Below are 23,458 nucleotides of genomic sequence, written 5' to 3' on the forward strand. Positions count from 1 at the left end.
ACTCTTTCCTCAAGTCCAGTGAGTATCTTTATACCTATTACTTTAAATTCTTTATCATGAATATTGTTTATCTCCATGTCATTCAGCTCTTTTACTGTGATTTTGTTTTGTTTTTTCATTTGGTACATATTCCTCTGTCTTCTCATATTGTCTAACTCTCTCCATTTGTTTCTACATATTAGTAGGCCAGCTACCTCTCCTTATATTGAAAGTAGCGGCCTTGTGTAGAAGAGGTCCTTTGGTGCCTTATAGCACCTGAACCAGAACCAGACACTCGAGAAGTGACCCCTCTGTGGGCTGCATGCACCTTCCTATCGTGGCTGAACCACAATTACCTTCAGCCCGGCTGCAACGATGCTTTTTGCCTGCCGTGGATGCACTGGTCAGGGCTTGCTCCCTGCACTGTTAAGAGGCATGTGTGGGCCGACCATGGGCTCAGTAGTGGAGAGGGCTAGTACTCAGCCTAGCTGTCAGCAATTAACCGCTATGCCAAAGCTGCAGGTACACTGAAGGAAAGGGCTTGCTTTGTGTCCAGTCAGCTAAGCCTAGCTGCAGGAACTACAGACATGCTACTGTGTGGGATTATCAACCCACCCTTGCCAGGAGTCACTCTGGATTGGCTACAGTCCCAGCCATGACTGCCTGCCAGGTGTGGAAGGGCAGGAGCTACTCCGGAAGGATGCCTCCCAAGGAGGGTGGGTTGGATCCTATGCCCATTTTTTTAATTGGACTGTTTGACTTTTTGTTATCGAGTTGTATGCATTCTTTATAAATTCTGAATATTAACCACTTATCCAATACATGGTTTGCAAATATTTTCTCCCACTTCATAGGTTGCCTTTTCATTTTATTATTTCTTTCAACATGCAGAAGCTTTTAAGTTGGATATAGCCCCAACTGTTGGTTTTTCTTTTGTTGTTTGTGCTTTTGGTATCATATCATATCCAAAAAAATAATTGTCAATACCAATGTTGAGGAGCTTCTTCCCTGGGTTTTCCTTCTATGAGTCTTATGGTATCAGGTCATATATTTAAGTCTTTATCCATTTTGAGGTAACTTCTGTAAGTGGTATAGGAGAGGGGTCCAATTTGTTGGGGGGGGGTTGTGGGGTTTTGTTTTGTTTAGCTTTTTGTGGGGTTTGTTTTTTTTTTTTTTTTTTTTGGTTTTTTGCATGTGGTTATCCAGTTTTCCCAACACCATTTGTTGAAGAGACTATCCTTTTGCAACCGAATGTTCTTGGCTCCCTTATCAAATATTAGTTCATTGTATTTGCAGAGGTTTAATTCTGGGCTCTCTATTCTATTCCATCAGTCTATGTGTCTATTTTTATGTCAGTACAATAACATTTCATTACAATAGCTTTATAATATAGTTTGAGGTAAAGAAGTATGATACCTCCACTTTTGTTTTTCTGTCACATGATTACTTGATTACATGGGGTCTTTGTCGTTCCATATAATTTTCATGATTGTTTTTTGTTTTGTCTATTTCTTTGAAAAATGTCATTGGAGTTTTGATAAGAATTTTGCTGAACCTATAGATAGCTTTGAGTAGCATGAACATTTTAACAATATTAAGTCTTCCAATCCATGAACACAAGATGTTCTTCAATTTGTTTGTGTCTTCTTTGATTTCTTTCAACAAAGTTTTGAAGTTTTCATTGTATAGATCTTTCAATTCCTTGGTCAAATTTATTCCTAGGTATTTCATTATTTTTTATGATGTTGTGAATGGAATAGTTTATTTTTCAGATGCTTCATTGTTAGTGTCTAGAAATGCAACAGATTTCTGTTCTCGTATCCAACAACTTTATTGAATTCACTGATTACCTCTAAGAGTTTTTTAGTTGTGTCTTTGGTATTTTCAAAGTAAAGGATCATATCATCTGCAAATAATGATATTTTACATCTTGCTTTCCAATTTGGATGCCTTTCATTTCTTTGTCTTGCCCGACTACTCTAGCTAGGACCTCCAGTATTATGTTCAATGCCAGCTGTTAAAAAAGGGCCTCCTTGTCTTCTTCCTGATCTTAGAGGAAGCACTTTTTATTTTTCTCCATTGAGTAAATGTCAGCTAGGGGTTTGTTATAAATGGCCTTTATTGGGGCAGCTGGATGGCTCAGTCGTTAAGCATCTGCCTTCAGCTCAGGTCATGATCCCAGGGTCCTGGGATCAAGCCCCACACTGGGCTCCCTGCTTAGCGGGAAGCCTGCTTCTCCCTCTCTCCCACTCCCCCTGTTTATGTCCCTCTCTTGCTGTCTCTCACTCTGTCAAATAAGTAAACAAAATCTTTTTTTAAAAAAATGGACTTCATTATGTTGAGGTATACGTCTTCTATACCCAACCCGTCCAGAGGTGGGTTTTTTTGTTTTGTTCTGTTTTTTGTTTTTTTAAGTAAGCTCTATGCCCAATGTGTGGCTTTAACTCACAACCCAGAGATCAAGAGCTGCATGTTCCACCGACTGAGCCAGCCAGGTTCCCTGCTGAGGGTTTTTTATCATGAAAGGATGTTTATATTGTCAAATGCCTTTTCTGCATCTATTGAGGTGATCATAGGATTTTATCTTTCATTTTATTAATGTGATGTATCACATTTATTGACTTGCATATGTTAAATCTCAGACAATATTTTTAAGACAATATTTTTGTCAGTATTTTCAATCAAAGGAGATAAATGGGTATGTAATACTTATTTTTAATTCTGATTTTCATATCTGTTTACTATGTCTTCTCTTTAAAAGCCTCATCTTAATGCATCTTGAGCTCTTTCGTTATCCCTTTTAGAGTAATTACCTTGCTATTCTCTCCATTTTTAACATATTTTGACAGGACTTCTTCACATATGTGATAAGCAATATGTTCTAATCTTTATCACAAATGTACAGAAAGAGCTACTTTACCTTTATATTAAAGCATAAGACCTAGGCAGCCAAGCCCCCCTCAAAGAAAAAATTATTTCTATTGCCAGATCATTGTTCAGATGTTCTTATTCAGCATAAACTCTTTAAAAAAGAGAGAGAGAGAGAGAGAGCGTGCGCATAAGCAGGGGGAGTGGCAGACAGAGAGAGAGGGAGAAGCAAGCCTCCCACTGAGCAGGGAGCCCAATGTAGGGCTCAATCCCAGGACCCTAGGATCATGACCTGAGCCGAAGACAGATGCTTAACCAACTGAGCCACCCAGGTGACCCTATTCTGAGTAATCTTTACCTCATAATCTTATCTCTACCACTGATATTTAAGATTCTCTACACTAAAAAGTATCCATTTATTGTTCTTTTAACCTGTTGGTATAACCCCTAGCCAAAAAAAGGAAAAAAAGTGCTCAAAACTGCTATATTATTTTAAACAACCTATGATACTTCTCCAAGGCAGGCAGGCAGGCAAGGAAGGAAGGAAGGAAGGAAGGAAGGAAAGAAAGAAAGAAAGAAAGAAAGAAAGAAAGAAAGAAAGAAAGAAGAGAAAAGAAAAGAAAAGAAAAACTATGATAAGTATTGCAGCCAAGGAGATGAACCAGATCTCCTTTTAAGAAAGAATTTAGGATCATGCTGCAGAGAGGGTAATTAGTTGTTAGAGCCTTTAGGTTCTGCCTCAACTTTCCAGCCAAAACCACAATCTTCCCAGGCATATCCCAACCAATGACTGTGCATGGTTAAGGTATTAGGACCTGGTTATCTCTGCACAACATGAGACTCCTCTAAAAAGCAATCTTTGCTCTAGAGCTCCCCATTGTGTTAGCTAAGATGTCTCAGATCTACATCATGGTGAGGAGACTCTCCTGGCCTTATCCTGCCTCCTTTAATTTTTCACAGGCATTGTTCTCCAATATATCTATATGTATCTTGTACTAACTCCAACTCAGCATCCTCTTCCCAAAGGACCCAACAGACACAATTATTTAATACTGACATAGGGCTATTATTCACCAAAGATCCAGAAATAAAACTATAATTTTAACATCTCAATACAAACATCTATTTCTCTCATTTATATACCCCCTTGGATTCTTCCATGGATACTCACAGGATGAGAGTTAGAAAATATTGCTTTAGAACAATATGAAAACAACTGACATTCTTTATAGGTTAAAGGGTTTATTTTTTGTATCAAAATAAAGAATGAACCTTCAGTGGGAAAAAAGATAGATATTAAGATATTAAAAACAGATATGCAGAAGAATTTTCATGTTTTATTTGGAAAGTTGGTTGATCGTTCATTTACCCCATTTTGATTCTGTAAATGTTTTACTCTGACACCAAGGATGTATTTTTTTCTGAGCCAATTCCACTAAGGCAATGTCCTAGCTCGATTAATTTTCTGTACATAAATTTTACAAATTTTTTTAAAGTAGGCTCCATGCACAGTGTGGAGCCCAACGCAGAGCTTGAACTCAGAACCCTGAGATCAAGACCTGAGCTGAGAACAAGAGTCAAGAGTCAAACACTAAATCAACTGAGCCACCCAGGCCCCAAAATCATTTCTTTAAAAAAAAAAAAAAAAGTTTATTTGCTGAATTGCTAGAGCAATTCCTCAATATGTACATTCTATAATAACAATTTTTGTTTAATATTCATATCAAATTTTTAAAAATATTAGCATCTATGATTATGAATTTTGGGGGGCTCAATTTCTGCCATAATGAGTTTCATTTTCCTAACCAATTCTGTTTCTTCCAGGTCATATTTAAAGATCTAAATTTAGTCTGGAGCAAGAGGATTTTGTTACTACCAGATTAATCTATAACAACATCTTCCATGTACAGTTATGGCTGGTAGATTTTATTTGTGTTACTTCAAATGATGGGAACAAAATTCTTTGTAATCAAAAGCCCATATTTCAAAATTATTTTTCTTCACATTGAGGTCACAAGTCAAATGTCATCTTTTCAAATGAATTATCCTTTATCCCTGTGATAACAAGGATGTAAGTATTCAAATCAAAAAAAGGAAAGAAAAAAAAAAACCACTGGAGACAAGTCTGGTGGGTTAGCTGGACAAAAAGAAAATCGGTGTGGCTGTAGAGTGTGGTAAAGAACAGAAAGTGGTACAGTATCTCTTAAATACCTCAGTTCAGATGTGACACACCAATCTGCTCATATTTTATTGATTAAAGTTAGTCAATGGCCCTCCTTGTATACAAGGAAGGCTACAAAGGCAACATTTCTGTGTGCCAAGGAAGGAAAAACATGTATGGGTGAACACTTATGGCTTCTATTACAAATACCTATCTTAGAGTAACTATAAAGATTACAAGGAGATAATATCAAGTTCTTAGCTCACTGCCAACATTTGTGAGTATCCAGTAAATGACAACTAATATTTATGTTTTGTTTTTTATGAATATACACTAATTATATGTCCTTTTTCAGGTAATCATGAACATTTTTTAAAAGCCATTTAAGAACCTTAACCATCACTAACAGCAAGTATATAGTTACACGAACTTCTTGCCTTTTGTGAAAACTAAGAAAATATTTTCATATCAACTATCTTTCTAACACGTCTCTAGTTCTTCACAATTCTTTGGTAACCATCACTGACCACACTCCAGGACAATCATTGACAATACCCTAGAATTTTATTAATCCATGAAAGGAAACCTGAATCATAACTACATCTAGATATTCACCACCCAACATGAGTATCAATAATCTTCTTAAGAAGTATGATCCTCTGGGGCGCCTGGGTGGCACAGCGGTTAAGCGTCTGCCTTCGGCTCAGGGCGTGATCCCAGCATTACGGGATCGAGCCCCACGTCAGGCTCCTCCACTATGAGCCTGCTTCTTCCTCTCCCACTCCCCCTGCTTGTGTTCCCTCTCTCGCCGGCTGTCTCTATCTCTGTCGAATAAATAAATAAAATCTTAAAAAAAAAAAAAGAAGTATGATCCTCTGGGGCGCCTGGGTGGCGCAGTTGTTAAGCGTCTGCCTTCGGTTCAGGGCGTGATCCCGGAGTCCTGGGATCGAGCCCCACATCAGGCTCCTCCACTGGGAGCCTGCTTCTTCCTCTCCCACTCCCCCTGCCTGTGTTCCCTCTCTCACTGGCGTGCTCTCTCCCTCTCTGTCAAATAAAAAAATAAAATCTTAAAAAAAAAAAAAGTATGATCCTCATATGACCAGAAAAGGTACAAAAGAAAGAATAAAAATAACCATGAACATTTTTTTAAATGTTCAAATTAAGCAGTGTGACTTTCACTTCCATTAATGTGAATTCAGTTATTCAGACCAACTTTTCTCATGCAAACAATTAGAAAAGCTGAACAGAACATGAAAATCATCTGATTATAGGCATTAATTAAAGAGTCACCAAGACAGGAAAAAAAATTATGGGAAACAGATCCAGAAGGACAAGGAAACCAAGAGATAAGAGCTGTATTTTGGGCCACTTTTCCCCTAGTGCATCTCTGCAAATCTAGTTAAAGATTTAGAAAATAAGCAGGGCTTTTGACAGGCACATAATATAAAGAACAAAAACTAGAGTCCAGGGTCCACCAAGAAAAGGTGTATAGTTAAATACCATGTGTTTGGAATCCACACCCTGAAGGGCTACTCCCAAGAAAGCCTAAAATGAACTACCTTTGGGATTACAGCCTAGCCTCAAATCATCTCAGTACTTAAAACTGCATTAAGGTGATACAGAATCACTAGTGCCCCTAGTCACCTGCCAGAAGCAAGCATAAATCTTTATACTTAAACCTTAAGCTATTTCTATAACTTTTCTATTTATAATATCCAATACTCAATCAAATATGAGTAGACATAAAAGGCAAGTGTGTGTGTGTGTGTGTGTGTGTGTGTGTGTGTGTGTGTTTTAAGCTACAATAGATTCCCCCACAGGGATCCAGAAAATAGAGTTATCAGAAACAGACTGCAAGGGGCACCTGGGTGGCTCAGTCAGTTAAGTGTCTGACTCTTGATCTCAGTTTAGGTCTTGATCTCAAAATTGTGAGTTCAAGTCCCACATTGGGCTCTATGCTGGGCGTGGAGCCTATTTAAAAAAAGAAAGAAAGAAAAGTAAGAAAGTAAGAAAGAAAGAAAGGCTGCAAAATACCCATGACTTATGCCCATGCATACACTTATACAAGAATGTTCCTAGAAGCTTTATTTATAATAGCCAAAAACTAGAAATAACCTAAATTCCTTCAATAGATAAATGGATCAACTGAAATATATCCATGCAACAGAACACAACTCAGCAATAAAAAGAAACTGTTTAATACACACAGCCACATGGATGAATCTCAAAATAATCATGCTACGTGAAAGAAGCCCCCCCAAAAGTACATGCTGTACATTTATATAAATTTCCCAAAATACAAGTAATCTGCAGTGACAGAAAGCAGATCAGTGGTTACTCGGGGATAGGGAATAGTAGGGGGGAAGAGAATAGGAGGCAAGGATTATGAAGAAACTTACAGGAGTAGGGAATATGTTCATTATGTTGATTGTGGTGATGATTTTACCAGCATAAACATATTAAAACTCATCACATTGTACATTTTAAAGATGTGCAGTTTATTTTACATCAATTATATCTCAATAAGCCCCCAAAAATGGTAAATATGTTCAAGGAAATAAAAAGCAAAAGTGACAAAATCATCAAAGAACCTGAGCCAATTTTTTTTTTTTTTAAGATTGTATTTATTTGTCAGAGAGAGAGAGCACAAGCACGGGGAGTGGCAGGCAGAGAGAGAAGCAGGCTCCCCACGGAGCAAGGAGCGATACAGTCCTCGATTCCAGGACCCTGGGATCATGACCTGAGCCAAAGGCAGATGCTTAATTGACTGAGCCACCAAGGCATTCCAAACTTGAACTATTTTTTACAAAAGAACCAAATAAATAATCTAAAACTGGAGAATACAATTAATTCCATGGGTGGGATTAACAGCAGCTCAGAATACAGGTTAGAAGAAAATATGCAGAATAAAATACAAAGAGACAAAAGGATAAAAAAGAACAAAAGCAAAAGGAATGGAGCAAGAGACAGAGGGGGATACACAGGGAAAGTGAAAAGTTCCAAAAGGAGAAAGAAAACAGGACAGAAGCCCATCATTATCATTATCAAAGTGATAATGGCTTAAAATTTTTGAAAACTGATTTAAAACATCATGATAAAGATTCAAGAAGCCCTATGAAACTAAATAAGTACAAAGAAAATCATACTGTGTTCAAAGACAAAGACAAAGGAAAAAAATGCTTAAAGCAGCCAGAGGAAGGAAATCAGATTACCTTCATTGAAAAAAAAAAAAAAAAAGTAGACTGTCAGCTACCTCCCATTAAAAAACTAGAAGCCAAAACACAATGGAAACACATCATCAAACTGCTCAATGGCAGTAACTGCCGACATAAAGTTCTATTCCCTACAAAAATACCTTTCAAGCATAAATGTGAAATAAACACACTTTCGAACAAAAACAGAATTCTCAGAATTCCCACAGAGAAAACTCAGCATAATTACTTTGAGACTCTTTCATGTGGTTGTGAATATCAATAATGTGTTCCTTTTTATTGCTCAGTAGTATTCGACTATATGGATACACCTTAATTTGTTTATACATTCATCTGTTGATGGGCATCTGGGCTGTTCCCACTTTCAGGCTATTTTAAGTAAATCAGACAGAAGAAAAATTATGCCAAATTGAATCCTTGCAGAAGCAGGAAACGAAAAAAAAAAAAATAAGTAAATCTAAATGAATATTGACTGTTCTACAGGGTTTAAGTTTCATTTTTTATTTTTTTTTTAAAGATTTATTTATTTATTTGACAGCCAGAGAGCACAAGCAGGGAGAGCAGCAGGCAGAGGGAAAGAGAGAAGCGGGCTCCCTACTGAGCAGAGAGCTCAACAGGGAGCTTGATCCCAGGACCCTGGGATCATGACCTGAACCAAAAGCAGATGCTTAACCAACTGAGCCACCCAAGTGCCCCTGACATCTCATTTTAATGATGCAAACAAATCTTGCAAATAATTAACATGCAAGAAATTCTGAAATTTTAAGGTGATATTGTGGAAACTTGATAGGGTATTAAACTCAATAAGCAAATAAAATTACCTGAAGTTCTTTCTTTCCGTTTCAAAAGTTTTAAAATAAAGGAGAGGTGCTAGCAAAGAAACAATGATTAGCCATGCAACCACAAAGATGAAAGGCAGCTGGATAAATTTAGCTGAGTCAGCTCACCTCAGAACACTAAATCCTAAACTATCACGAGGGATGACTAGAAGCTACCTGATTTGCACGTCAGAACTCTCAACAAGCTCTGCAGCTGGCAGTACCAGATACGTCTAGAAATGAAATGTGAGTAGAACTGTTTAAATGTCTAGTTAAGAAGCAGTTAGATCCCCAGATACTCTCCCTTCTCTATGTACCTGGGTGACTGTACTTGCTCCATCCCAGCAGAAGAGTTGAGATTTACTTGGGGGGGGGGGGAGTTTTAAAAGATAATAACTAGCCTATGGGAATACTTAGCATTTGAGAGCAGGAACATCAAACTGAAAAGAGAGGGAGCTGTGTAAAAGTTTACATAGTGAATTCTGCAATCTCAAATCTTCCTCTTCCCCACTCCCCAAATCCTGGCAACCAAATCTATACCTCCCAGCAGGAAATGGAAAGATCTTTCTCTGGGAAATCTGACAAACAAAAGGTAAAAAAATAAAAAACAAGGGAAGTTATCAAACCAATCCCAGCAAGATCACCCATTTTTAATCAATGGTGAAGCCAATAGTCCAAAACCTCACAATGACTACAAGATTAGGAGAAAGCTAAAGAAAGCCTCTAACATGGAAGATTAAAACTAAAACAAAGGTGGGGGGGGGCTCGAAGAAAAAGACGTATTCAAGGAAACAAAAGCATTTTTTAAAATCAGTAATATCTTGGGGCGCCTGGGAGGCACAGCGGTTAAGCGTCTGCCTTCGGCTCAGGGCGTGATCCTGGCGTTACGGGATCGAGCCCCACATCGGGCTCCTCCGCTATGAGCCTGCTTCTTCCTCTCCCACTCCCCCTGCTTGTGTTCCCCCTCTCGCTGGCTGTCTCTATCTCTGTCAGATAAATAAATAAAATCTTTTAAAAATAAATAAATAAATAAAAATAATAAAATCAGTAATATCTTTAGAGACATAAGAGAAAATATTGCAACCATAAAAAACAAGAACCAAAATGTTATGAAAAGGAATATTGAGATACAAAAATAGCTGCTGAAATATTTTTAATGACAGTACAAGTGAAAAGTAATTGGAAAAAGGGAAGAAACTAACAGTAAAAAGAATAATAACAACAACAAAAACCAGGGACACCTGGGTGGCTCAGTTGGTTAAGCATCTACCTTTGGCTCAAGTCATGATCCCAGAGGTCCTGGTATCAAGCCCCGCATCGGGCTCCCTGCTTAGCGGGAGCCTGCTTCTCCCTCTCCCTCTGCCCCTCACCCGTGCTCATATTCTCAATCTTGCTTGTGCAAGCACACACGTGCGCTCTCTGTCAAGTAAATAAATAAAATCTTAAAAAACAAAAACCAAAGAGATGAGAACAGGACTTCCAAAAAGAGAAGATAAACAGTGGAGAATGGAAGGACTTAAGTACACAAGCTACCAGCTTGTAAGAGCCTACGGAAGGTCTAGCATAATGAATACAAAAAGACCCACTAAAAGGCAAGAAGTTTCAGAAAAGAGGAACACATATAAGATCCCAAAAGCTCTGTGGGAGGGGAAAAAACACCACACAAAAGACTAGGCATCAGAGTAGCACTAGACCCTCCCCTATCCTGAAATCGAAAAAACAATGGATCAATAACTTCAAACTTCTGAGGGAAAAATATTTCTAGTTAATCCAAATTATCAACCAAGAATAAAAACATTTCAGACATGCAAAGCCTCAGTAATATTACTTCCTTTGTACCCTCCCTTACTCAAGATGCCACTGGATGATATGCTTCAACAAAATTAAGAAAACAAATAGAAGGTGAGATCCAAGAATAAAGAGATCTAACACAAGGAAGAGAGAAAAAGGGAATCCTCAGAATGATGGGGAATATAAATTCCGGGATATCAGTGGTGCGTCAGGCAAAACAATCAATATAGATTTAAGCATCGCCAAAGGCCCAAGGAGAGAGATCTTCAAGAAGATAAAGCTAGTGGAGAGATTTTAGATAACTGGCAGAATTAGTTGAGTTTGAACTACTGATAAGCGATAGAAAACTAAGCAAACAAACAACAAAAGATTAAGCTCATTCACACAGGCAAAATGAGAAAGCACTGAATACTGACTTCACCAAAACTACAATGTAACAAGACAATGGGAAGATGCCAGGTGAATGGGAAGTGTGTCTGAGCAGGCAAATGAAATAGGTTAGGTGAAAGTCAATCCCCATTTTTATGACAAGAAATCAAGAAATACAGTTAAATATTTTTAACCAAAAAAATAGTACTAAGATTTATTTACAGACATGGAGGTATATTAGTTAGGGTTAGGTTGGGCTGCAGGAGACCAGAAACCTCAAGAGCTTAAAATGGAAATTTCTTACTCTTCCACATAAATGAAGTAATTCTAGGTCTGGTATGGAGAATCCATCATTATGATTATTCTTTCATTCTACAATCTACAATCTTTAATATATAGCTTTTACTTTCCAGTCCACAATGGCGGCTCAAGTTCCAACTATAACATCCACCTTTTTTTTTTTTTTTTAAGATTTTACTCATTTATTTGTCGGTGAGAGGGAGAGAGAGAAAGAATGACCAAAAGCAGGGGGAGTGGCAGGCAGAGGGAGAAGAAGGCTCCCCGATGAGCAAGGAGCCGGACGAGGGACTCAATCCCAGCACCTTGGGATCATGACCTGAGCCTAAGGCAGATGCTTTAACCGACTGAGCCACCCATGTGTCCCTAACATCCACCTTCCAACCAGCAGGAAAGAAGATTAATGAATGCCCTGCTCCTTACTCATACCTCCCAGAAGTCACATGTGATTTACTGTTCAGTACTTAGTCATTATCACTACAACTAGCTACAAGAAGACTGCAGCATGTCTATATTCCAGGTAGCAATGTACGCAGATTTCTGAGGATGGGGGACAACTAGCAGCCTCTGCCACAAGCAGTAAATATCAAAGGAATCAGCTTTAGAAGTTTCCAGAGTTGCCTCTGGGGATGAGAAAAACAAAAGGGGGTGACAGAGTAGTGAGGAACAATACTGGGTTTTATAGACCTATTTGATTTTAAGCTAGATGAATATATAACTTGATTTTTAAACATTTTTAAAGAATTATGGGAAAAAGAAAGTAGAAACAGAGCCACAACTTCTGTTTCTGAAAACTTGTCTTTTTTTTCTTTTCAGGGGGTACAATAGATAGAGGTAAGAACTGTATAAAATCAAAAAAGTAAGCCCTGTCAGTACAGTAGTGCCCAGTCTTTAAGGCATGATTTTAACTGCTCAGAATATTTTTTTTTCTTTTTTTTTTTGGGGGGGGGGGGGGACAACACAGGCTCAGGGCAGGCCTGGCAGACAGTGGAAAGGAGGGCGAGTCAGAATGTGTTCAGCTAGACACCAGGGCTCCACAGCGGCTGCGGAGCGCACTCTGCAGAAGCTGGACCAGCAACAGTATCAACTGTTGTGCTGTTGATACAGTGCTCTGTTTTGTGCAGAAAAGTGGCTTCACTCTCTCACGAGAAACGCCAGGACATTTATTGGTTGTCTCCATCTTTACCTGATGGCGCAATATCACAGAGCAGCTCATACACTTCGGTCACAAGCATGTGGCTACCTTGAAGCTACCTACCATTAGGCTGCAAGAAAGCATCCACAGGCTCTTGATATTCTTGATATGGACGAGACAATCAACAAAAGGTTATTTGAGACATACCTGATAAAAGTGGCTTTAAACACCCATCCAATGACTGGGAAATGTCATGGTCCTCAAAAAAGAGTTCCATTTATCTCTTAGGAGGGAAAATCTCAGATACCCTGGATAACCACGCCCTAGCAACCTACAGTTATAAAGATGTTTTGAAACTCCACGCATACTGTTTTGAAGCTTTTAATCTTTTAATGTCATGCCACATCTTGACAGCCCAAAAAGAAAATGAACTTCCTGAGTCACTACCTCTTAGCATGCTCTGTACTGAAGAAGAGGAATGGCTATGCTTTCTATTTGAGAACAAATTTTAAAAGTATAATAATTCTAGTGAAACTGTCCTCCCTGATTATGTAAATGGTTTGCAAGAGAATCTGGATGTGATAGTGTCTTTAGCTGAAAGCCATTATTATAACCATGATTTTAAAATGTGCTACAAACCAGAGGCCTGGGTGGCTCAGTCAGTTAAACATCTGACTGGATTTCCATTTAGGTCATTGTCTGAGTCTTGTAAGACAGATCCCCGGGGAGGGCTCCCCCATGGCATGCAGCCTGCATAAGATTCTATCTCTCCTCTCCCCCACTCCCACGACACCATGAGCATGCTCTCTGAATGAATGAATGAATGAATGAATGAATGAATAGTGCTATAAGCTTACTTCTGTAGTAATGGTGGAAAATCCTTTCCATGAAAACTGTTTACCTGTACATACAGGGACACATGTGGAACTGAATAAAGCAAATAACTTTTCCCTTTCTCATTAATTGGTGTGCAATCCTGTGTCTTGGTTTGCAGTGGGATGCTATTATCTCATGCTTGGTCATAAAAATGAACATGCCAGAAGGTATCTCAGCAAAGTAACAACATTTGAGAAGACGTACAGGCCTGCGTGGGTAGCATACAGGCACTTGTTTGCAGTTGAGAGAGCATGAGCAGGCCATGGCTGCTTACTTCACAGGAGTGCAGGTGATGAAAGGGTCATTTGCCAATGTTCTACATTGGATTATAATATGGGATTGATCAAAAACACAAAATTGACTGAAAGAGTCTTTGGCCAAGTGCTAAGCTTTGCACAAGCTAAGCATTGCACTGGAACATCCTTCTGTTATGCACAAGGTTAGTATGCTTGCATTTCAGAATGGAGAATGGAAAATAGCAGGAAAATGGTTTCTTGATGCTTTGGAAAAAATTAAAGCAATGGGGAACAAGGTAACAGTTGACAAATGGGAACCTTTGCTGAACAACTTGGGACATGTCTGAAAGAAGTTTAAAAAGTATGCCAAGGCACTGGACTACCACCGTCAGGCACTGGTGTTAATTCTTCAGAACTCATCCACCCATTCTGCCATAGGGTGTATCCACAGTCTGATGGGCAACTTTGAAAATGTTGTTATTTCTACAAAGCCCTTAGTTTTAAGCAATATATTCTGTTACGGTGCTTGGTCATTGCATTGAAATGTACACTGGTGATTCTGAAGCTTACACTGGAGCAAACATTAAAGACAAATTAAAATGTTATGACTTTGATGCGCATCAGTGAAGACAGTAAATAACGTTATGTCACCTCCATGGGATTTCAGGGAATTTGAAGTAGAAAAACAGATTGCAGAGGAAACGGGGTTTGCACTACTGGAAACCTCAAGGAAAACTCCAGATTCCAGACCTTCCTTGGAAGAAACCTTTGAAATTGAAATGAATGATGTTAGAGACACCTATGTCAGACCACAGTAAATGATTCCAAATAGGTCTCAATTCCATTTTGTCTTGGGGTAAGTCAGTGTTTCCTCACATCCTTGTCATGTCTTAGAATTTCCTTTTTTTTTTTTTAAGATCTTATTTACATTTGACACAGAAAGAGAGTGAGCACAAGTAGGGGCTGTAGCAGGCAGAGGGAGAGGGAGAAGCAGGCTCCTTGCTGAGCAGGGAGCCCCATGTGGGGCTCAATCCCAGCACACTGGGATCATGATCTGAGGCGAAGGCAGATGCTTAACTGACTGAGCCACCCAAGAACCCCAAATTTCTCATTTCTTAAGAGGAATCCAGACTATACCTTTACATTTAGGAACGGAGACCTGCCATAAGAGACTGGATTATACAGACCTTTGCAACAGACGTTTTCTGATCCTACAAAGTAATTATACATAAAGGAATAAAGTAGGTAAACTGCCAAAAAAAATTTTTTTTCTTTTTTCAAAGCTTCTTTTTGTTCCTGGCTGTGTTCCTGATTCTATGGAGAAACAGAAAGTTACAACAAAGAATCTCTAAATCACAGAATCTACCAATACTTAAATGTTAATCAATATTAAGAGCACAGTGTCTACTCTGGGGGCATTCTGCAATTGTTTTTGCTAAAGGGCACTTTTTCTCACAAGAGGTAAGAACTACTATTGACCTAAGATATTACTAATAGTGAATCATAGTATAATTTAGTTTATCGATACTTTAAGATAATTCATAGATCAAGATTCTCCAACGACAAAAAAAGCATTTGGTCTTTTGCCCTCTTATCAGGTTGACTCTGGATGAAAAGCCTAGGAAAGCACTGCATAAAACAAACAAACAAACAAACAAAAAACCCTACCCGTTTGTCAAATTCTTTAGAGAAAATGGCTATAAACATTTGAAATATAAATAAAAGAGAGAAAAAACAAACACACTGTAGCAAAAGTAGTCAAGTTAATGTCACATCTATAAAGATACATTATCCCAACATTCCTTTTTCATAAAAAAAGAGAATAATGCTGAATATTAGACTTTCCTAGTTAAGCTGCATCAATATTTTAATGTTTACTTAGATTGATATTATTTCCTCTCATTTTTCAGATTTATTGCTATCTCTAACCATTTCTAAATGCTGTGAACAATGACCAATTTTGTTAAAAAGCTGCTTTTCTGGAGGAGAGAAAAAATTCAGTTTGACGAATTCAAATTACAGAAAGAAAACTCTGGCCCACAAAATTAAGAGAATTATCTAAGATCATACATAGCTAATGGGTAGCAGAGCCATAAACCTGGGTCTCTTCACTCTAATACTGAGGTAACTATGTCAAAAAGGGAAGCACAGGGGCGCCTGGGTGGCACAGCGGTTGAGCGTCTGCCTTCGGCTCAGGGCGTGATCCCGGCGTTGTGGGATCGAGCCCCACATCAGGCTCTTCCGCTATGAGCCTGCCTCTTCCTCTCCCACTCCCCCTGCTTGTGTTCCCTCTCTCACTGGCTGTCTCTATCTCTGTCAAATAAATAAATAAAATCTTTAAAAAAAAAAAAAAGGGAAGCACAACCTCTATTACATTCCCTGGTCAATACCACAAGCAAAGTCCCTGTTCCTCCCACCCAGCTAATCAACTAATCCCATTTATACCAACTAAGTGAATTATTATGTTTTACCTAAAGGAGGTAGGTGGTAGTATTAAGCCAGTTGGGCTCTTTCCAATTGCCAGAACTATATGCAGATTCATTTAAATTACTTCACGACCAGAGTTTAGCGCAAGAATATGTGGGGTAGTGTAGAAGCACAAAAAGACTCCACAATTAGGCCTCACTGAAAACTGGAACGGTAATCAGAATAAAATAAAACTGGTAGCCAGGGGTGCCTGGGTGGCTCAGTCAGTTAAGCGTCTACCTTCAGCTTGGGTCATGATCTCGGGGTCCTGGGTCAGGCTCTCTACTCAGCCGGAAGCCTGCTTCTCCCTCTCCCTCTGCCACTTCCCATGCTTGTGCTCTCTTGCTTGCTCGCTCTCTCTCTCAAATAAATAAAATCTTGAAAAACAAAAAAGAAAGAAAAAGAAGAAGAAGAAACCACTGGTATCTTATCCAGTAAGAACTCTAAACATTGTCATAACTGTTTCCTGATTCTGCCTCTACTATGACAGTGGTTATGTTTTATTCTCCACTAGGAGTACTCTCTCCATTACATGGTTTCTATTGTCCCGAGCTTCTGCTTACTGTTTACTTTGCTATCTCATATTCAAATTCCCTAAGGAAGAGGATTACACTGAGTGAATTTACCATTTTGTAAAACAGGATTACTGTACAGTTCTTAGGTCAGGCTAATTTATAACCCAATGGCCTACATATATATCACTGGTGCCAATCCATTGTCTGATTAATTGTGGCAAAGTGGCGAGGACTCATGATACAAAGTATAACAAATGATGCAAGCCCTTGCAGCTAGCTGGGAGTTTTTTGTTATTGTTGTTGTTTTCAGAAATGGGCTGCCGCTGTCCCTCACACTCGGAGCATTATGTGTATCGATATACATTTGATTTATAAACCAAAACATCATTAGGTAAATTCAAACTTAAAAATCTAGCCCACCCTCTACAGAGCATGGTCTCTCACCATACTGTCACCCCTATACAGCAGATCTTAAACGGTAACACCCACCTTCTGCCACCCCAATACTTTCTTTTTTTTTTTTTAATGATTTTTTATTATATTATGTTAGTCATCATACAATACATCCCCGGTTTCCGATGTAAGGCTCGATGATTCACCCCAATACTTTCTACTCCTGAATGTAGAAGAGTTAATAGCCTCTCTGCCATCGATATCTTTTCTCTGAATTGAGATTCTCCTTTGAACCTGCATTAATTCCATATTTATCCTAAAATGAAGTCTAACACATGAATTAAGCTAGATAAAACTATTCAGGTATAAGGTAATTTCCTATTATAGAAGAATGATTGCCCTAACTGGTACACCCAAACATTTTCTAATAGAAACATGGGTAGTTTTATAGGTCACAATTTACTAAGTATTTACTATGTCAGACACTGGACTAAGCATCCAACAGGAAATATCACAGATTAGCAAACTGAGACCTGTAAAGATTAAGTTTGTTTTTTTTTTAAGATTGTATTTATTTATTTGAGAGAGAGTGAGAGAGAGCAGGAGCAGGAGGAGGGGCAGAAGGAAAGGGAGAAGCAGACTCCCTGATGAACGTGGAGCCCAACGTGAGGGCTGGATCCCAAGCCCCTGAGATCATAACTTGAGCCAGTCAGATGCTTAACCGATTAAGTCACCCAGGTGCCCCAGGATGAATTTCTTATGTAAAATCACATATAATAAATAGTCGTGCTGAAATTAAAATTCTATCTATGTAGGCCGAAGTCCATATTGTTAACAGCTGTCCTCTACTGTCAATGACTGCCAAATAGAATTACAAGTGCATTCTGTAACACTAATTAATCCTAAAAAAGAAAGAAAACTCCTACCTTACTCTAATGCAATGCTTCCCAAAACACTGCTCAGTGAGATACCTATCATGTATGAGGAGTTCCGTGACCAAGTAAGTGTGGGAAATGTTATACTAAAAAGAGCTCATCAAACTTTCATGTTGCAGGGATTCTCACATCCACACTATGAATCTCCAAGAAGGAAACACATTAGGCAGAATTTTCCATATATATTTAGACAAAGTTACTACTCTTCACAGGCCATAGCCTAGAACTGTTTTGTGGAATGCACCTGAGAAAATATTTATCTAGTAAAAAATTCACATGACCTTTTTTTTTTTTTTTTTTTGATAACTCACCTAAACTAGGTCAATCAGTAAATCTTATGATACCTACTGACTCATACCCCACTTCTGGTGAAAATGTCATGGCCACACTGAGGGCCAATGGCCATGTTTTAGATAAAGTTACCCTTGTTCAAAAATGACTGGGTATTACAGGTACCCAAAGGACAACCCATTCACTTACGTAGTCTACCTCAAAAAGGTGAGAAAAGGCAAGATGATTTATCCCAAGCAATGGAAGAGGGCAGAGGGGCCTGCAGAGCCATAGAGGGGCAGCAGAACAGCTAGTGGAAGTCACAATGAAACAGGAAACTCGAGGGAGCAAAGGAACCGGCCAACAGGAAAGAAGGGGAGCTGAACAGAGAAGGCCTGCAGAGATAAGCAACGGTCAGGCTATGTGCCTGCATTTGGGAGCTGGTGCTAGTTCCTGGGAACCAAGCCCTTGGATTTCTAGATCTCTTCTCTACCCTTTATAATAACCTCCCTCTTTTCCTTGGGACCAATCTCATTTAAATGCAAACAAGGAAAATTTAACTCATTTCACTAAAATGAAGCTACACAGCTCAGGTGTTAAAAGGATACAGACTGTAGAGAGAATGAGTCCCAAGCATTTGCATCTTTACTCTAAGATGCACATCTCTAGACAAGTTACCTAAAGCCTCTAATTTCCATCTGTAAAATGGAAATAACTAGAGTTATCTCCACATCGGTAAATTATGATGATTAAATGTTTGTAACGTGCTTTGTGTATCTAGCAAGCACTGAATAAATGTTAGCTATTACTATTAATTTGCATGTACTTCTTTCCTCTCACTCAACATAAAAAATCCTGTCCTTAAGAGTGCCTGGCTGGCTCCAGTGAGAAGAAGATACAACTCTTGATCTCAGGGTTGTGAGTTTAAGCCCCACAGTGGGTGTAGAGATTAGTTAAATTTAAAAAAAAAAAAAATCTTATTTCTAGACGTAAGAATCTGGTAAATATTATTTTTAAAAAATTTACCAGTACAAAAAAATAAAAATAAACAACTAAAATAAATAAAAAATAAAAAATTTATGAGTATACTGTAACCACGATGCCTTAACTGTAGGGAATCTCTCATCCTTTGTACAATTTGCAGAACTAATAATACCAAATACTCGGAAAATATCTTTGATCCCAACAAAATGATTTTTCCAAAACAGGGTAAAAATGTTATATCAATACCAGATAGACCTTATCTAAACCAGCAACATTCTAAGAGTCCAAAACATAACAACTTTTAAAGGACAACAAAATAAACCCATTTTATAAAATAATAAGTTATTTCTTTTATTTTAAGTTATAACTGGAATTAATTTGTAGACCTACTAAAATAACAAGAAATACAAAGAGAACAAATACATAGTAGCTTCTATTGAGGCCTTTTAATAACAATGTCAAATCCAAAAACAAGTGATCTCATTACCATTTACTGTGTTTTAACCCCACTGATGCCTGGATCATATTAGATAATCTTCATATATTCAAGTAGCTAACTATTTCCTAAGAATAATTCATAGGTTTTTTTTTAAATTATTTATTCATTTGAAAGAAAGAGAAAATCTTAAGCAGACTCTGCGCTGAGTGCAGGGGCCCGATGTGAGGCTCAATCCCACAACCCTGAGATCAACACCTGAGCAGAAACCAAGAGGCAGATTCTTAACTGACTGTGCCACCCAGGTGCCCCAATTCATAGTTATTTTAAGAATTATTTATCTCTATCATTGTCCTCTGATTTGGACAGCTTGGGTTCTCCTATTCAATAGCAAAGAAATTAGTTAGATAACTTTAAAAACCATATCAAAATTTTGAAAGTCCACAATTTTTTTTCATAATTTGCCCTCACTACCCACAATATGTTAATAAAATTAAAAGTCTACATTATTTTTATTTCAATAAGGCTAATTATCTTTTACGGGTAATTGAATCTGTGTCCACTAAAGGCACAATTTTGGTATAGGAAGAAAGAGCTAGTATTAGAGTACCACCACATACAAAGTAGCAAGTCGATAACGAAATAACAGTCCAATGTTGACATGGACAAATGATTTGAACAAACACTTCACCAATAAGCACAAGAAAAAAATGACCAATGTTATCATCCTTATCATTGGAGAAATCTAGAAATTAAAACCACAGTAAGATATTAGAACACATATCACAGGGACATCTGGGTGGCTCAGTCAGTTAAGCATCTGTCTTTGGCTTAGGTCATGATCCCAGAGTCCTGGGATCAAGTCCCACATTGGACTCCTTGCTCAGCGGGGAGCCTGCTTCTCTCACTGCCTGCTGCTCCCCCTGCTTGTGCTCACTGGCTCGCTCGCTCTCTGACAAATAAATAAATAAAGTCTTTAAAAAAAAAAGGCGGGGGAGGGGGGAATGCCTGGGTGGTCAGTCAGTTAAGCGTCTGCCTTGGGCTCAGGTCGTGATCCCAGGGTCCTGGGATCAAGCCCAGTTTCAGGCTCCTTGCTTGGTGGGGAGCCTGCTTCTCCCTTGGCCTGCCACTCTCCCTGCTTGTGCTCTCTCTCTCTCTGACAAATAAATAAAAATCTTTAAAAAAAAAAAAAAAACATATCACAGAATGGCTAAAATTAAAGATTGACAACACAAATAAATATTGATGAGATTGCAGAATCACTGCAATTCTCAGACAGTGTTGGTAGGGAAATAAAATGCTACAATCCTTTTGGGAAAACATGGCAGTTTCTTATAAAATTAAGCATATAACCACCTATGACCCAGAAATTTAACTACTAAATATCTACCCAAGAGAAATGAAAATATATTTTCACAAAAGACTCAAGAATATTCACTGCAGTCTTATTCATTATAGCCAAGAACTGGAAATAGTCCAGGTATCAATCAATAGAAGGGTTAAACTGTTATATATCATGGCAAAAAAACAGAAGAAACTTATGATAGACATAACAATTTGGATATATCTCAAAAACATACTGAGTGAAAGAAGACTTACATAAAAGAGTATATGCTGTATGATTCCACTTACATGAAGTTATGGAATGGGCAAAATTAATCTATGGTGAAAAAAAATAAGAACAGTGACAGTGATTGCCCCTAGGATGGCAGGTGCAAGAAAAGACTGGAAACAGGCATAAGGGAATATTTTAGGAAAATGGTACTGTACTATATCTTGATAAGGAATTGGGTTATACAGTGTATAAAATTTCCAAAAATGTAAACTTAAGATGTGTATCTCATTATATGTAAATTTTACATCGAAAGAAAAAAGGTCAAAAGAATATTTCACTCTAGAATGTTCATGATATGTAAGCTAAACTAGTTAGGCATTCTGTTATCAACAATTTACTTTGAAATACATCCAAAAAAAGATGAATAAATAGATGATAGAGGAATTAAATAGATGGATTAGTATGTAATAAAGTACATTAAAATATTAAGTACACCATGTAGATGCTAGGCATGTGGTGTTCACTGTAAACTTCTTTCAGCCCTGCTGCAGCTTTGCAATTTTTCATATTCATAGGTAGAGAAAAAAATTTATCCAATCCCTCAAGGCTCAATTTTTTTTTTAAAAAGAATTTATTTTTGCAGCACCGGGGTGGCTCATTTGATTAAGTGTCTGCCTTTGGCTCAGGTCAGGATCCTGGAGTCCTGGGATCAAGCCCTGCATCAGGCTCCCCGCTCAGTGGGGAGCCTACTTCTCCCTCTGCCCCTCCCCCTGCTCATGCTCTCATCTCTCTCACTCTCTCTCTCTCAAATAATCTTAAAAAAACAAAACAAAACATTTAAGGCTCCTGTTATGCTCCTTTAAACAAAAAATATCAGCATAGGAAATCAACATTTAAGGGCACCTGGGTGGTTCAGTCAATTAAGCATCTGCCTTTGGCTGGGGTCATGGTCCCAGGGCCCTGGGATCGAGCCCTGCATCAGGTTCCATGCTCAGCAGGGGAGTCTGCTTCTCCCTCTCCATCTGCCCTTCCCCTCACTCTCTCTCAACATCTCAAATACATATTTTTTTAAAAACTCAACATTTAGGTATGGACAAAAGGAAACAAGCATATATATCATTCATATTTTATAGTAATTTTAATGATTCCATATTTTTTTTGAGAGACAGAAGGAGAGGAGGTGGGGGGAGGGGAAGGGGAGAGGGAGAGAAAGAATCTTTTTTTTTAATTTTGTAACATTGAACAGTAACATTTTATTTATTTATTTTTATTTTTTTTGACAGAGAGAGAGACAGCCAGCAAGAAAGGGAACACAAGCAGGGGGAGTGGGAGAGGAAGAAGCAGGCTCCCAGTGGAGGAGCCCAATGAGGGGCTCAATCCCAGGACTCTGGGATCACACCCTGAGCCAAAGGCGGATGCTTAATGACTGAGCCACCCAGGCACCCCTTTAAATTAACATATAATGTATTATCTGTTTCAGGGGTACTGTCTGTGCTTTATCAGTCTTACACAACACCCAGCACTCACCACAACACATACCCTCCCAAATGTCCATCACCCAACCACCCGCTCCAGCAACCCTCAGTTTGTTTCCTAAGATTAAGAGTCTCTACCGTTTGTCTCCCTCTCTGATTTTGTCTTGCTTCAGTTTTTCCCCTCTTCCCCATGATACTCTGCCTTGTTTCCTAAATTCTGCATATCAGTGAGATCATATAATTATCTTTCTCTGATTGACTTATTTTACTTAGCATAATACCTTCTAGCTCCATCCCATATCCTTGCAAATGGCAAGATTTCAATTTTTGATGGCTGTGTAATATTCCACTATATATATATACATATATATGTATATGTATACCGTATCTTCTTTATTCACTCATCTGTCAGACATTTGGGCTCTTTGCATCGTTTGCTATTGTGGACATTGCTGCTATAAACACTGGGGAGAAGAAGACCTTTCGGAACACTACATTTGTATCTTTGAGGTAAATACCCAGTAGTGCAATTGCTGGGTTGGAGGGTAGCTCTATTTTCAACTTTTGGAGGATCTTCCATATTGTTTCCCAGAGTGGCTGCACCAGCTTGCATTCCCACCAACAGTGTAAAAGTGTTCTCCCTGGGAGAGAAAAAATCTTAAGCAGGCTCCAAGCCTAGCACAGAGC

General features: G+C 38.4%; 1 protein-coding gene and 2 pseudogenes across 1 annotated transcript in view; 2 read left to right on the forward strand and 1 right to left on the reverse strand.

Moving 5' to 3' along the window:
* Positions 1-23,458, reverse strand: part of SBF2 (SET binding factor 2) — a 452,940-nt gene that overhangs the window by 400,513 nt on the left and 28,969 nt on the right.
* Positions 11,773-14,622, forward strand: LOC121102870 (annotated as a pseudogene).
* On the forward strand, positions 13,498-14,564 carry LOC103656440 (annotated as a pseudogene).

The sequence above is a fragment of the Ursus maritimus genome, unplaced genomic scaffold, assembly GCF_017311325.1.
Source record: "Ursus maritimus isolate PB19 unplaced genomic scaffold, ASM1731132v1 scaffold_16, whole genome shotgun sequence".
NCBI lineage: Eukaryota > Metazoa > Chordata > Mammalia > Carnivora > Ursidae > Ursus > Ursus maritimus.